At 34.8% G+C, this 15,769-nt stretch overlaps 2 long non-coding RNA genes across 2 annotated transcripts; one reads left to right on the top strand and one right to left on the bottom strand.

Annotated features, from left to right (window-relative positions):
* Window positions 1-4,261: 4,261 nt before the first annotated feature.
* LOC117341388 lies at window positions 4,262-8,448 on the bottom strand. The gene is made up of 2 exons (XR_004535623.1): window positions 8,351-8,448; window positions 4,262-6,462 (listed from the first exon to the last, which is right to left on the bottom strand). It is a non-coding gene; the product is annotated as an uncharacterized LOC117341388 (long non-coding RNA).
* A 682-nt stretch (window positions 8,449-9,130) lies between these two features.
* LOC117341387 lies at window positions 9,131-10,490 on the top strand. Its single transcript, XR_004535622.1, has 2 exons — window positions 9,131-9,240; window positions 10,025-10,490. It is a non-coding gene; the product is annotated as an uncharacterized LOC117341387 (long non-coding RNA).
* Window positions 10,491-15,769: the final 5,279 nt, after the last annotated feature.

Here is a 15,769-nt window from a genome sequence, read left to right as displayed (position 1 = left end):
ATGGGTTTGGTTCCTTCATGAATGAAAGTATCGTCTGGAAAAGACCAGTCTGCCACCTGTACACCCCCACCCCCCCCCCCCCCCCACCCCCCCCCCCCCCCCCCCCCACCCCAAAATCAATCTCAATTGCTAGAATTAGTAGAAAGGTATGAACTTTGATCTTGACATGGACTTTATTGTGCATTTTGTTGAGTATAGGAACGAAAACAGTTTCAATTTCATATACATATTTATTTGTTGTTCCATAATAGTATGGTCGCAGTTGTCGTAGTTTGTAGTAGATGCTCATGTTCCTAAAATACGAATTTTGAAATTGAATATGTAAAATACCTTGAAATGTTAGCAATGCACGGGACATTTAGCATCGTTTCATTTTGTAGTTTCTTGGAATATGTTGTGATGTGATAATTCCATCAATTTAGTTTCATTTTATACAAGAAGGAAATGCATATTTTACAAAGAATTGTATTAATTCAGTGCTTTAATAAATCTTAAAAACAAAATACTATATCGCATCAGTTTTGCACTAATCTGTCCTTTTATAACCTTTATCTTAATATATAATTAACTTTATATCAAGAAAAACACTTGGTTGCTTCTGTTGCAATTAGTTTTAGGTTCGGCCATTTTAATGGCTAGATTGACTGGTTTACGTGGTATGTTTCAGGTTACACGGCCTCGGGATACACGCAATCGAAGATTGAAGCAAAGTCAACTAGTTTATGAATATTTATTAACATTGACAACACCTGTTATTGATACACTCGCTGTTACTGTTTTTCGGCATTTAATGAGGCAGATGATTATAATACTTAAATGGAACAGGTGGTGTCTATAGACCGGAAATGAGCCGATTAGTTGATGCGCAAGATTCCGGACACGACTATATGACCATGGGTCGAAATTAGCATTTGCACACTTGGTAAAAGAGAGTCAATTTTTGACATGGCGAGTGGAGCATCATTGTACTTGCATTTTTTGGCGAGTAGGTAATATATTTAACCGTTGTCTATAAACTTTGAGGTTGGACAAATAAATACGCAAATATCGGATAATAAATGTTAAAAATCATGAAGTTAACTGTCCGAGTATTGTATGGACTATTAATAACAACAAGACGTAAAACTTTATACAAATTTATGCTTTTCAAAAGTGACTAGGTCATATTAGTTTTAAAAAACTACCCCTAGGCCGAGTGATACCAATTTATTTTAAATCACTCCGAAGTGTACGGCGGACCTAGAGTGCTAGACTGAATGCGTGGGCAGGTTTAAAGGAATCCCTTCTTAACATGTATGAGCAATCTTTGTTGAAGATGTGACTGAAAATGACAGAACGTGTTTGATAACAGATACAGGGTGATTTTATGAATGTTGGTCCGTGCAAAAATATTGCAAACTTAAAATCAATTAATCATTTTTGAAGAAAATACTGATACAAAAGAAGAATATATCGTTGTTATGAGAAAGAACCATATTGACCCTGTATATAGGGGATATTCCTACCGGTGTTAGGCTATGCTCATATTAAAATCATGGCCCTAACCATTTTACTGCAGCGAACTTTAGTAAATATCGTTACATGAAATACGTTGCATTTCCTGAACATGGAGACATTCACTTTTCGATTGTCAACGTATGCAAGAATATAACATTTAAAAAATAAAACAAAAGTTAGATTTTGGTAATTCCGACCAATTCTGTGGTAATTCCGACCGATGCAATCCGCTAGGTCAGGGTATGCCTAACCAATCCAATCGTATCCTTATCGCACGCTTCGGAAGGAGTGCACATGAGTACCGGTGTAATGGGAAACTAATAGATCCAGCAATTTTTAACCCGGGCCTTCGTCTTTCGCTACTACGAAAGGAGTTTGACACACAACTTCTGAGCTGGGATAGAAATTGAAGAGTTTTGTTTTTCATTTTAAATAGTTGTTTACCATACAAATTTATGAACCAAATAAATCTATATACAATATTTTAACATATTTACAAAGTATGGCTTGTGCAGTTGCGGTAGGCCTACATGTACATGTATATATGTACATGTACATGTATTGTAATCATTGCTAAATGATGTATTTTAAATAAAACTGTCGATTTCATCCACAACTGACTTGCTTGTTTTGAATCATATAGAAAGCTCACTGTTTGACTAGCCTAGCGTTAGTAAAACGCACCATCAGATCAAACCAAATACAAAGTTACTTTTGATTTTTAGTGTACATGTTTATTACTTTTTCGTCCGATCAGAAATCTACCAAGTTAAACTTGATTTCATCTCATGATGTTTGTAACATTTATGATCTACAAGTCTACACTACTTTATTAATAACTTATACACTTCTAGAATCATGGCGAAATATACATATACATCGATGTAGTGTTTTCGTTTGCAAATGTATGATAAAGCATAATTATACGTAAACCCATTTAACAAGTAACAAGAATAACAAGAACGTTGCCCAAAGGCAATATCTCATTTTTTGTACAGAAAGTATTTGAAACATTAATCAATATGAATAACCATCACATATTTCATTCAATATGATGACCGTTAGTCCATTAATCCGTGGATTTGGTAAAGTCAGTACAACTTCAACGTGCACACATCAATTAAAATGGAGAAAGCAATTATTTCATAATTATTGAAATTTGGGGGGGGGGGGGGGGGGGGGGGGGGGGTAGCGCAAGAATATGTATATTTTCCTTGGGTGCCTCCTCGAACAAACTCCATGTGAACGATGGGAATCCAACACCAATAACTGTGGTCTTTCAGTGCCGCAATGTTTTATAAAAACGTTATGAAACCATTCCTGTCCCAATAAGTCGCACATCCAGGCCTTCTCCTGAAATGTCCAGACTGTGTCTTTAGGTGCATCCGATACAGCAAAGCTCTGCACAGACCTATATGTTTTTCCTTTGACCACGCACATGGGTGGCATAGTTGTTCCCGCGGCATTAACACATGCTAGTATTGTTACATTTTCTCTCGAGTCAGACGTTCTTGATGAAACAACTCGTGTCCCTTTCCTTGCCACTACATTTATTGGGCGGTGCTGGAATGGTTTGCCCGTTTCGTTGCAACTCCAGACACGTTCTGGTTTTGCTGCTATTCCTAACTCGGACACAATTTTGGCCAAATCCTTAAAGAAATGGTATATCACTGTAGGGTTCATCATTTTGGTCCTGGCAGAGGACAGCGCCTCGGGCTTCCGGAGGGAGAGTTCTGGGTGTCTAGATTTTAATCCTTGCCACCAGGTATCTCCGGGCACACCATTTTTAAAGAGTGTTGGTAATTTAGATGTTTCTGCATAGCCTTGCAGTTTTCAACAGAAGCTGTTTTTTGGAAACCCCAAATCCTTTGTTTGATGCGGATTTCAACAAATTTTTTGATTGTTTGAATGTGCGGAGTCTCTACGAAGGTAGGAATAAGAGAAATCCTGATCTGAATCCATACAAGCAAATAACAGACCCAAGGTTAGATTGGTTGAAAAGTGACTTTTTGGGATATCTAGATAACTGGAATGTGTGTGTCGAAAACCGACCCGGGGACTTCAACCAGAATCAGCGCAACAAAATGAAGTTGAGTAAACAGACAATAGATGGACTTCAAATTAGTGTTAATTCAATTACAGAATGTGTAAAAGTAACGCTGAATGCAGGTGCAAACTTTGTTCTGACACACCATTTCAATCAGGACCCAATTGAACAACACTTTGGACATTATCGTCACAGAGGTGGCAACAATAGCAACCCAACTGTTTACGAGGTTAGAAATATGATGACATCAATGAGAGCAATCGGTGCTCAAGCTCTGGCCCCCAGAAATGGAAATGTTCAGCGTGGAAACGAGGAAACATGCAGCCTGTCATAGACAATACAAAACTCCCAAAAAGGAGATCTTAGATGACATTCATAGACATTGCACATGTATTTTTGTTCAGACCTATATGCATCCAAAAGTACATGTATATATTTTCTATGAAGGAAATATTTGAAACTGTTGTTTGATTATTCCTATTTTCAATGGATTTTATGATCAGTATATTAACATTTCTTGAACTAATACTTTGCCAAAGTGCAATTTGACCATAGTGTGCAAATATACCATATGTTTTTCATTTTGGACAGGCAAAATACATTGTGAATTATATATACACACAATGTATATGATTAAATACTGATCACAAGCTAAAGCCATGTAAAAATAGTGAAGCAGGTAAAAACGTTTTGAAATATAAGAACAAAGTCAATTAGTAGATTTAGAAAGTATTTAATGTGTTTCAATATAAATAGTATGTACAACATGACAATCTTGATGCCATATCCTGGTCATTATGAAAGATTATGGTAGTTAGTCATGTGGTTGTGGTGGCATAAGTAGTAGTAGTCTAGTTTATTTGATATAATTACTGGATTTTGATATGACTTCAATGATTCAACACCAATGTGATCATGAACAGACTTCAACTTAAACACATAAATATATATATATAACTCGGGCTATGTATATTATGATTACGTACTTGTTGATATATGTGATGAGCTTGGATTGAAAGAATAATTTCATAGAATCTTGATTTAAGATGTTATGCATATGCATGCTGACAAATAGCAAGGCTCGAACAAACAGTTCATTTTCATGATTCCTTTTCATTAATGTTTGAATAGATTGGGAAAATGCCTCTTTTATATGCAAATGAATGGAAATTCATAATAGTGACATCTATTCATTTTGGAATTCGAAATTCCTCTTACTTTTTTTCTTTTGTAAAAACAAAAAATTGAAGAGTGGTTAAACTGTCAGCTTAAAAATTCTACAACATTGTATGCATTGTCAAATATAAGAACATTTGAAATCATTGATTACACATTGTCATGAACTCTTGGAAAAGGTTTAATGTTTTTCACTAAAATAATATGTTGTGTGTTTCTTTTTTTCTTTAATTATTTCTGGGTCGATACTACAATTGCAATATGGAGCATTATGTAAATGGAGGAGTGAAATAAGTCAAAGAGTAAATTTGTAAAATACATATATATCCTTTTATGATATGTATAAATTGATGATATTAAACCATTCAACTCCGGCAGTAAATTAAAGATGAATTAATATACTAATTATGATACCGGTTACTTTATATACATTATTTACAAACAGCTGATCAAGTGCTTCATTTGTACACAAAAATGCTTACCTATATATATATATATATAGATACGTATACGTGTACCATATTTTCTGTTCGTGTTATATATATAAATTCATATCAAACTTTTCGTAGAAGAAATATTTTGTCATGCATTTACCTAGTAAATTAAAAAGAAAAATCTGCATGCCAGTGAAAAAATGGTACACAAGTATCTACAAAAAATGCTGCGCTACATACTCAGTCATGATCTTGGCATGATGGACTTTCTCAGGCCAGCTGACGGTTTCATTTTCTTTTTATGTTTTTGCGACAACGCTAACTTGTTGCGCTCTACTCTCACCACAGCAAAAACCTCGAACCCGTAGGAATAACGAAACTATATCCTCCAACACACACACATGTACATGAGTACCACTGTCCTGAGTTGAGAAGATGTCTTTGACATAATATTTCACCATAAAAGACTCTATGATTTTCTCTTTAAGGTGCAGACAGTTTAGTGAATTTGAAGACAGATGATTCAAGTCAACATTGCAGCGCACCACATTTTCAAGTTCTCGAACAAGTAAATAAAAGCTGCCACTGGGAAAAATAAGGCCACCACAATCTTTGAATTTGTCAAGAAAGGAGCATCGGTCAGACTTGCACTGTAGCTTAGTAACACAAGCTAATTTACTGTCCTTAACTTCAGACTTAAGTTTAATGTAGCGTTTGCGAAGTGCTCTGATAATATACCCAGATATATAGAATAAAATGGATTGATCTGAATTTGAAAATTCTGATTGCTGAGTGGTGGAAATTTGTTTATAATAAGCAACTTGTAAATTCAGCAATTGTTCAACCAAGCCTAAAAGTAATTACTGCCCAAATTCATTTACGTCAGAGTCACTGCCTAAACATCCTTGGCCTGAAAATAGTTCATGTATCTGTTTTTCAGTATCAATGCAAACACGTACACGATGCAAATGATTAAAAAATGATTCGCGATCTTGGGATAAACACAGGTTAATGTCCGCAGAAAACAAAGACAAAAACAATTCTTAAAAAAATAATTTGACCACAGAATTAATCTCCACAACTTTGCAATTTCACAAACAGAAGATTTGAATAACTTATTTATACTGTCATTATGTATGTCTAACACACTCTGCTTAAAAGCATTTGAAAAGTTCTCGCTGAAAATGTCTTTATCAACAAAAAGTTTTCCCACTGGTTCCTTAGAACTTTGAGCAATAACTTCTGATGGTATGTGTGTACTTGATTTTGTCTCACTCTGAGTCTGACTTTGCAATCTGTGATCACTCGCTGAAAAAAAAATCTTAATTAGACATTTAAAATTGATATTATTTCATGCAATGTATTTCCTGATCGAAAATAATATTTAGATATAATTTTATAATGGTTTAATCCTGTTTCTCCAAAAACTAAAAATCCAGTTAAATTTTTTTGGGACAAACAGGATTTGTTTACACAGGGGTCTAATTAATAAGTAAACACATAAGACTATTATAGCTCTCATTCATTTATGATGAAATCCAGGTAAATACAAGTAATACAGGTAGATATGTGACAACACTTCGAAAAGTTCAATCTGAAGTTTCACTTTGAGATGTGAAATATTAAATTTCATTAATATCTATCATAAAACATACAGTTGAGTGTAAGCTAGCCTTTACACCTAGTGCACTAGTAGTGCACTACGTTTAAGTTAGTAGTGCACTACATTTAAACTACAGGTAAACTAGTAGTGCACTACACCCAAAGAGGTGATGAACAGCAAAACCCCCATACAGATAATGGGCAGTACCCGAGGCTACCTGTGATTTTTACCTGTACTGTATATATAAGACTATCTAACAGCTATATTCAAAGAGTTATTTAAAAGGTTTGGGAAGCTTAGTTTGATGTTATATTTCAACCTTTCTATTCTTGTTAATTATACAACTAAGTTAAGACAAATTTACTTTATAAATCCTGCAACTAAGTTAAATTGTTCAAGCCAAGTTTCATTTATCTTTTGGTACTTTATATTTTGTATCGATTGATCAGTTATATATTTCACAAGTTTACTTCCAGTTTTTTTTTGTTTTCATCACATGAAAGTATATAATAAAACATTTGAAAACAATTATCATTACTTGGAATATTTTCAATTTGATACATTTAATTTATATTGAAGTTTAATTTCAGATTAAATTAAGCGGCATATTCATAATTTCATTTTTGATGTGATATTATGATTATCAAAACCCAATTCAGCCCATTATGGCATAATATATTTTGTACATTATATGTATACATCCAATGCTTACAGTCAGAAACCTGAACACCATAAAGAAATTATTTAAATCTTGATTTTACATGTAAAGAAAGAGATTCTTTGATTGTACTGGTAATTAAGTGATCATAACAGTTCTACATTTCAAAACTACTTGAATTGGACATTCAATTAATAACAACAAATTCCATATAAACATACCCGGAGTTTTTTCATAGTTTACAGTCATGTTATAATTGAAAGAATAGCAAAGACTTATTATTAATTATTAATTCAACTGAAAAAGGGATGCAACAGAAAAAGAAAATGTACAACTTATTTTGAACAGACCAAATTCATGATTGATTCATGATTGATTTATAAATCTTACCAGATGAAAATTTCAAATTAAAAAAAAAAAAAATACCAGTGCTAGATCTACTAAAAGAACCATCCAGACATGTCACAACTTTGACACAAGATGCACATTACATGATTGTTAATCACGGCCCCGGGCCCTTACAACGATTACTCTACCCAAACAGTACGCTAATAATAATACCTTTCAGTCCTGATTTGTTATGTTGTTTCTTTGTGTGACCACGGAAGCCAGCTATACTTTTGAAATGTCTATTACACACTGGACAAGAGTATTCTGCCTTTTCTTTTTTGCTGCTAACTTTGGTCAATTTCTTACAAGATGGTCCCTCAAAATCACTGTCACTGCTATTTCTGTCGTGTAATTCGCTATCTGTATACTCTTCTCTAACAAAAAATCTAAATCGATATCGTCATCCCACGACAAAAAGTCTGAAGATGCCATCTAGAATACATAGTACCATGATTCACAGTTAAGATGCAAGATTTTCTGCTGTTAGAACTAATTCTTGTGCTCTCCAATTGAAAATGACTATAAAATAAAACTTTACAACTTACCGGTGATCGGGTGACAAGTTGACACAACTTGACGAGTACACAAGCAAACTCGCGAATGTAAAAAAAAATACCAGACAGTCGTCGCCACGCTCGTTATAACTGACATGCGAAGCCATGTGCCAATCGCCGTCACAACAACAACAATCCTTAGTTCCGTGTTCAAGGCGCAGGCGCACAGCCAAATCTCGCGACAGAAAGCTTCCGCTTCAGATAACAAAAGGTGCATGCGAGATGTAGCGAGACTTACCTATATTTCGAGTCTCAGTGATATACAAGTCTCTGGTTAAACTATCCTCTGCCGGAGTCAAAAGATTTTTCGGGAAATTTTTTGGGCTTAGAAAATGTTTGCTTTAAGTTTTTGCAAGTTTTTTTTAAGTTCACTGCTCATCGCTGCAGTGACAATATAAGTTTTGTTAGTTAGATATTTTTTTGAAAGCCTCAGCGCGCGAAGCGTGCTCGGCAAAGATCGGCCGGATTTGCTCGGCAAAGATCGGCCGGATGCCGGTCTTTGCCGAGAGGCTTTTATCTGTTTTTGCCCCTCTAAAACGGAAGTAACTGTAAACCGGAAATCGCAGTTTTCAAGATCTCGCGGGTTTTATGAATAAAAAAATGAATAAACTGATTTTAAGTGCTGAAATCGAGATAATTCTCATACAATAGATATTTTATTATAAATGTAAATGTGTAGTTGAATTTCTGTAGTATTTTAGTAGAAATATTTGTCGGACAGTTGGTTCGAGATTATAAGCTTTAAGGTGTCATGGTTGTCAAGTGGGAGCACGCGCTCGGCGGTAGAGAGGAGAGAGTTTGTTTTGCAACAATTTCATCAGCTAATTTTGGTCTTCTTATGCAACTTACATCTTTAAATAATGATATCATGGACTAATCAAGTAAGATAAAAGACTATTTGTGCTGACTTAAACGTTCATTGATAAAGTTTACTGAATGAAGTGATACTGAACCAATCATATTTATGTTTACATACACCAGAGACATATATACATGTCTCTGCATACACTGTTCGGAAGGCTCAGTTGCGGTATTTTGAATAGAGACTATTAATTGAAGTAATAACTAGCAAGAAAGTGCATAGAAAAATGTTCATCCGGACTCTTTGTTATTCTTTGTTAGATATTTTATAATAAATTTAAATGTGTAGTTGAATTTCTGTAGTATTTTAGTAGAAATATCTGTCGATGAATCGAATAACAACACCATGCAAGAATCCTTGATATTTATTAAATGAAGGTAATACACAGTTTAGAACTGAAATACATATACTTCTAAAGAGAGATAATTTGATGACTGACTACTTTCACTATTGATTAGTCATTTTAGGATAATGAATCCAATGATAAATTGTGTATCATTTGAAATTTAATTTTAACGTAGCAATTATATAAGTGTGTTATAGTTGAAAGATGAAAATATTAATAATAGTTTTATCTTTAAAATCTAACACACTTATATTTATATGATTGCAACGTTAAAAAATTTAATAACCTTCGGGTCAGATGACCTAATAAACCAAACCAAATCACGGGCAAAAATGCAATAAAACCCTTTATTTGCTTACTTTGTTTATCCATAACTTTATAGTTTGTCATTTCCATATAACATAAGTATACATTGTGGTCATTTCCTTTTTTATTCTATTTTCCATATTTTTTACAGGAAAACGCATATGCCGCCCAGAGATTGCCCTAAATCATATTATGAAACTATCATGTTACCGACTTTACCATGGCCACAATGTCTGGGCTATGGTTACCTGAAGATATGACTGACACATGGATGTTTTAATTCTGAGGAAACAGCTGGTTTCATTTCTACCTTTTTTAGGCTTTCTACAACAGATGGTATCGTCACCGAATTAACACAAGTCAAAAGACTGAATATTTACAGTTGGCTCTAGCAGTGTACCTTAATTTGTACGCATTCTGCTCAAGAACATTATTTGTGATAATTGTGAGGTTGCTACCGAAAATGTAACCCAACAAATGAAGAGAGCTGGGCGTAAGTGAAACCTAAAATGTTATTTCGTGGATTTTCGTGACTGTGAAATATAGTGAGCCGTGTAACTGTATAAGAGAAGAATGATTATGACAGGTTGAGTTTTAATGAAAACATTGATACGCTTTAATAGCATTGTGTTGTTTTATTCTGCACAACTGTATTTACTACACACGTGTACCTTCTTCCTGGATAAACAACTGGCATAGGCAACGTTCCAATTTGTAAAATAAGGACGGGAAAGTTTGACCAGAAGTCGCTCCAAAGCTACGAATCTATAATAAAAATGTCCTAAAATATACGTTCATGTCAATTTCAGGTTAATACAATGACAAGAAGTTGAAGTTTCAAGAAATTGAACTGAATTAGACCCGATTTTTTTCATGTCAAATGCAGGTCATATTCTTGACATAAATTGACTATTCTGCTCTTTTATTTTCAGGTCAATTTCAATTTGACCTGAAATTGACATGAATACGTTGCATGTGTATAGGTTGATAGGAATGGACTTTAAGCTTGTTGGTGGAAGGGAAGTAACTCGCATATATCGTTGGAATTCGTATGCTCTCTCACATTTCACACCTTAAAAACACGAAGTAATGATGTTAATTTGTTATTAATAGAAACATTAATTTGATATTGAATAAGTTTTAGTGTTTATTCCAAACACATATATACTCCGTTTATACACATTACGTGGATCGTCGGATGGGAAAAGTATCAAGGCCATGTGGATTCGTCCATCTTGAAGTCGATAAGGTGAACTTGGTGTGATCTTATAATTCTAAGTAGAAGTTCATTAAAGTAAATTAATGTAAATTGAAATAGCCCTGTAATTGTAACTAGAACCCTGCACAGACGGCGCAGTAGTAACGTCCAGAAATATACTGATCAATGAGTACATGTATTGTGGTCTAATATTTAGTCTGCCGCAAAACAAAATTCTGCTGTACAAACTGTGCTTTCTAAACAAGACTTCTACGACAGTCAACCTCGGAAGCCTATCAGTTGTTAGATAGATGGTTACTCAATCACATGCTTGCGTCATAGCCCAGCAATTTTACCACATCGTAGGTACGTTTACCATTATCTCATCTATAAGCTCACTGCTATTGATAACACATGGAACCTAAACATTCATTAGATCGACACAAAGCATCAAACAACATAGAATACCGACATACAGTAATAACGAAAACATAATTCAAATTGAAATCGGTGAAATAAGTCATAGAGACTCCACATAAACTCCAATGAGACCATGTGTTTAGGAAGGATAAGCTTATTTTATTTTATCGCCGCTAAACAAATTATACAGTCTTTTTATTTTGGTTAAGTCAGAATTTCAAAAGAGAGTTGGGGTAATTACAATGGAACCACTATAAACACAACCAGCAAACACGTCTGACTTATCATCGCATAAGGGAATATAACATCTCCAAATGACCTGATGATGTCAACTATGGAAAACTTCCCAGAGGTCTTCGTTCACCTACATCTATCAAAACCTTGTGTTGATCATTTCCCCGTCAGTGTTTGACATCTGTCACGAAAATCGTGATAATGGGAACAGGCCCTGTATCAACTGTGGCACGCTATAACACCGAAGGCAGGGCATGTTCATATTAATAATTGTAAAATTGAAATGATCACGCTAATCGTTCACTTTAGTTGTACCAGGGACGTCTATATCACAGAGACTGGAAACAGTCTGTATCTCTTACCAAATAATCGAGGTAAACAGCTGATGTTGAAGTATGTTGTGTCCTTGATGTCAAGTTCTACAGGGTATATCCGATCGCCATGGTCAATAAAGTTTGTATTATTAATAGATAACTTATCGCCAATATACCTATATGTGAAAATTGAAGGACTGTGAAGGTCGTTGTTATCTTAAAGTCATAAATACAGTTTTGCGATATCAAAGAGGTACACATATTTATCAATTCAGACGTTGAGTAAAAGAAATTACATCATGTACATTATATGTAATTAAACTTAGCTTCACAACATGTTGGGTTATTGTTTGCCTCGGTTGATGATATCCTGCCAATAAGTCTGTATCTTTTACCAAATAACACTCACACCCGAAAGTAGCTAATATCCATCGGAGTGTCTCGTTCTGATACCAAGGCGACAATCGCCTCGGAGCGTTTCGAAATACACTGGGATTAAAAGCCTATTTTGTGGCGAAATAGACCAAAATTAAACGCAAGTCACACTTTGATGTCTGGTTTGGTATCAATCAACAAGTTTGTGTATATCTTCGTTATTTTTTGATGTTATGAGATTTAGATTCGTCTTCAAATCAAGATCAATAATCAAAATACAAAAAATCGTATCGTGATGTGGATCAAAATTACCGAAACGGTCAAGGATACTGTATTTTTTCTAGTGAAGTGAAGTTTTATCTGTTGAATGATATATTTTCTATGACATTTCATACATTGTGTTTTAATTTCAAATCGGTCAGGCGTTTAAAAAATACTTTATTTTAATAAGAAAACGGGCACTTTCATGTGATGAGGAAGACAAAAATTAGCATGGTATTTCAGCCGCGGGTCAAAATTACCCAAACGGTCAAGGATACTCCATAGGTGCTTACCACGTTTATAAGTCCAAGACCGACCACACGCATGCATGTCGCACGCACGGGAGGCTGTCCTTACATGACCTTAGCTGTTAATAGGACGTTAAACAAAATAAACCAAACCAAACCGATTATAGACTAATATATAGAGAAAGGACTGGAACTCCTCCGTCCTTCAAAAATTGGTCAATTCCATTCAAAGTGTCGTCAAAATTTTACAAGAAATGTTCAAAGGCGATGTCTTAATCAAAATTTAAGATAGTAACCGTTAACATGGCACCAAGAAATATATTAAGCTATAATCGGTCTTGGACTAATAAACGTGCCAAGCACCTATGGATACTCTATTTTGTTTTTTGTTACGCCCGGCAGTTATAAGGTAAAATTCATCATATCTAGACAGTCGTTATTAATATAATTTACATTATTTACGGCATGTCACTGTGTCAGTGGACGAGCTGAGGCTTGATCAAACACTAGGTTCAGTTTTCAGGCGTGCAACCAAATCTCGCGACACGAAGTTTTAGCTCCAGATAACAATTGTGGCATGCGGGATGGAGCAAGACTTACTTAAGATACCAGTCTCTGTGATATATATGTCTCTGATTGTACACTGTCCCTGTTTTTGACGTTATGTAAAGATCGAGGTAAACAGCTGATGTTGAAGTATGTTGTGTCCTTGATGTCAAGTTCTACAGGGTATATCCGATCGCCATGGTCAATACAGTTTGTATTATTTATAGATAACTTATCGCCAATATATATATATATGTGAAAATTGAAGGACTGTGAAGGTCGTTGTTATCTTAAGAGTCATAAATACAGTTTTGCGATATCAAAGAGGTACACATATTTATCAATTCAGACGTTGAGTCAAAGAAATTAAATCATCTACATTATATGTAATTAAATTAGCTTCACAACATGATTGGTTATTGTTTGCCTCGGTTGATGATATCCTGCCAATAAGTCTGTATCTTTTACCAAATAACACTCACACCCGAAAGTAGCTAATATCCATCGGAGTGTCTCGTTCTGATACCAAGGCGACATCGAATTCGCCACCATATTGCCTTCATCGCCTCGGAGCGTTTCGAAATACACTGGGATTAAAAGCCTATTTTGTGGCGAAATAGACCGAAATTAAACGCAAGTCACACTTCGATGTCTGGTTTGGTATCAATCAACAAGTTTGTGTATATTTTGCGTTATTTTTTGATGTTATGAAATTTAAATTGGTCTTCAAATCAAGATCGATAATCAAAATACAAAAAATCGTATCGTGATGTGGATCAAAATTACCGAAACGGTCAAGGATACTGTATTTTTTCTAGTGAAGTGAAGTTTTATCTGTTGAATGATATATTTTCTATGACATTTCATACATTGTGTTTTAATTTCAAATCGGTCAGGCATTTAAAAAAATACTTTATTCTAATAAAAAAAACGGGCACTTTCATGTGATGAGGAAGACAAAAATTAGCATGGTATTTCAGCCGCGGGTCAAAATTACCCAAACGGTCAAGGATACTCCATAGGTGCTTACCACGTTTATAAGTCCAAGACCGACCACACGCATGCATGTCGCACGCACGGGAGGCTGCCCTTAAATGACCTTAGCTGTTAATAGGACGTTAAACAAAATAAACCAAACCAAACCGATTATAGACTAATATATAGAGAAAGGACTGGAACTCCTCCGTCCTTCAAAAATTGGTCAATTCCATTCAAAGTGTCGTCGAAATTTTACAAGAAATGTTCAATGGCGATAGTCTTAATCAAAATTTAAGATAGTAACCGTTAACATGGCACCAAGAAATATATTAAGCTATAATCGGTCTTGGACTTATAAACGTGCCAAGCACCTATGGATACTCTATTTTGTTTTTTGTTACGCCCGGCGGTTATAAGGTAAAATTCATCATATCTAGACAGTCGTTATTATTATATTTTACATTATTTACGGCATGTCACTGTGTCAGTGGACGAGCTGAGTCTTGATCAAACACTAGGTTCAGTTTTCAGGCGTGCAACCAAATCTCGCGACACAAAGTTTTAGCTCCAGATAACAATTGTGACATGCGGGATGGAGCAAGACTTAGTTAAGATACCAGTCTCTGTGATATATATGTATCTGATTGTACACTGTCCCTGTTTTTGACGTTATGTAAAGATCGAGGTAAACAGCTGATGTTGAAGTATGTTGTGTCCTTGATGTCAAGTTCTACAGGGTATATCCGATCGCCATGGTCAATAAAGTTTGTATTATTTATAGATAACTTATCGCCAATATACCTATATGTGAAAATTGAAGGACTGTGAAGGTCGTTGTTATCTTAAAGTCATAAATACAGTTTTGCGATATCAAAGAGGTACACATATTTATCAATTCAGACGTTGAGTCAAAGAAATTACATCATGTACATTATATGAAATTAAACTTAGCTTCACATGTTGGGTTATTGTTTGCCTCGGTTGATGATATCCTGCCAAAAAGAGATAGTATACGATGGTGCAATTAATAGCTAATGTACCTACTTTGTTTAAACTAGCGACCTTTACCATGCCGAGGTAAACGAATGACTTTGACGTACTCCAAAATTACACAGGTCAAATATGGTCATTTTTTTAAAAACAATTTCTCAATAAAAAATTAGCCTATATACTTGATATTTTGGACATTGTCATACTAGGTTTAATGTTTGTTCAAATCAATAACTTTGACCTAAACTGAATAAAATAGGGCAAATAGGCTTAAATCTTTAAACGACACACCTGCATAAATAACCAAGATGGCCGCGGTGGCCGAGTGGTTA

Source organism: Pecten maximus, chromosome 13 (assembly GCF_902652985.1).
Source record: "Pecten maximus chromosome 13, xPecMax1.1, whole genome shotgun sequence".
NCBI classification, from domain to species: Eukaryota; Metazoa; Mollusca; class Bivalvia; order Pectinida; family Pectinidae; genus Pecten; species Pecten maximus.
The sequence above is the reverse complement of the archived record's forward strand: the minus strand, read 5'-3'. Positions and strand labels throughout refer to the sequence as shown.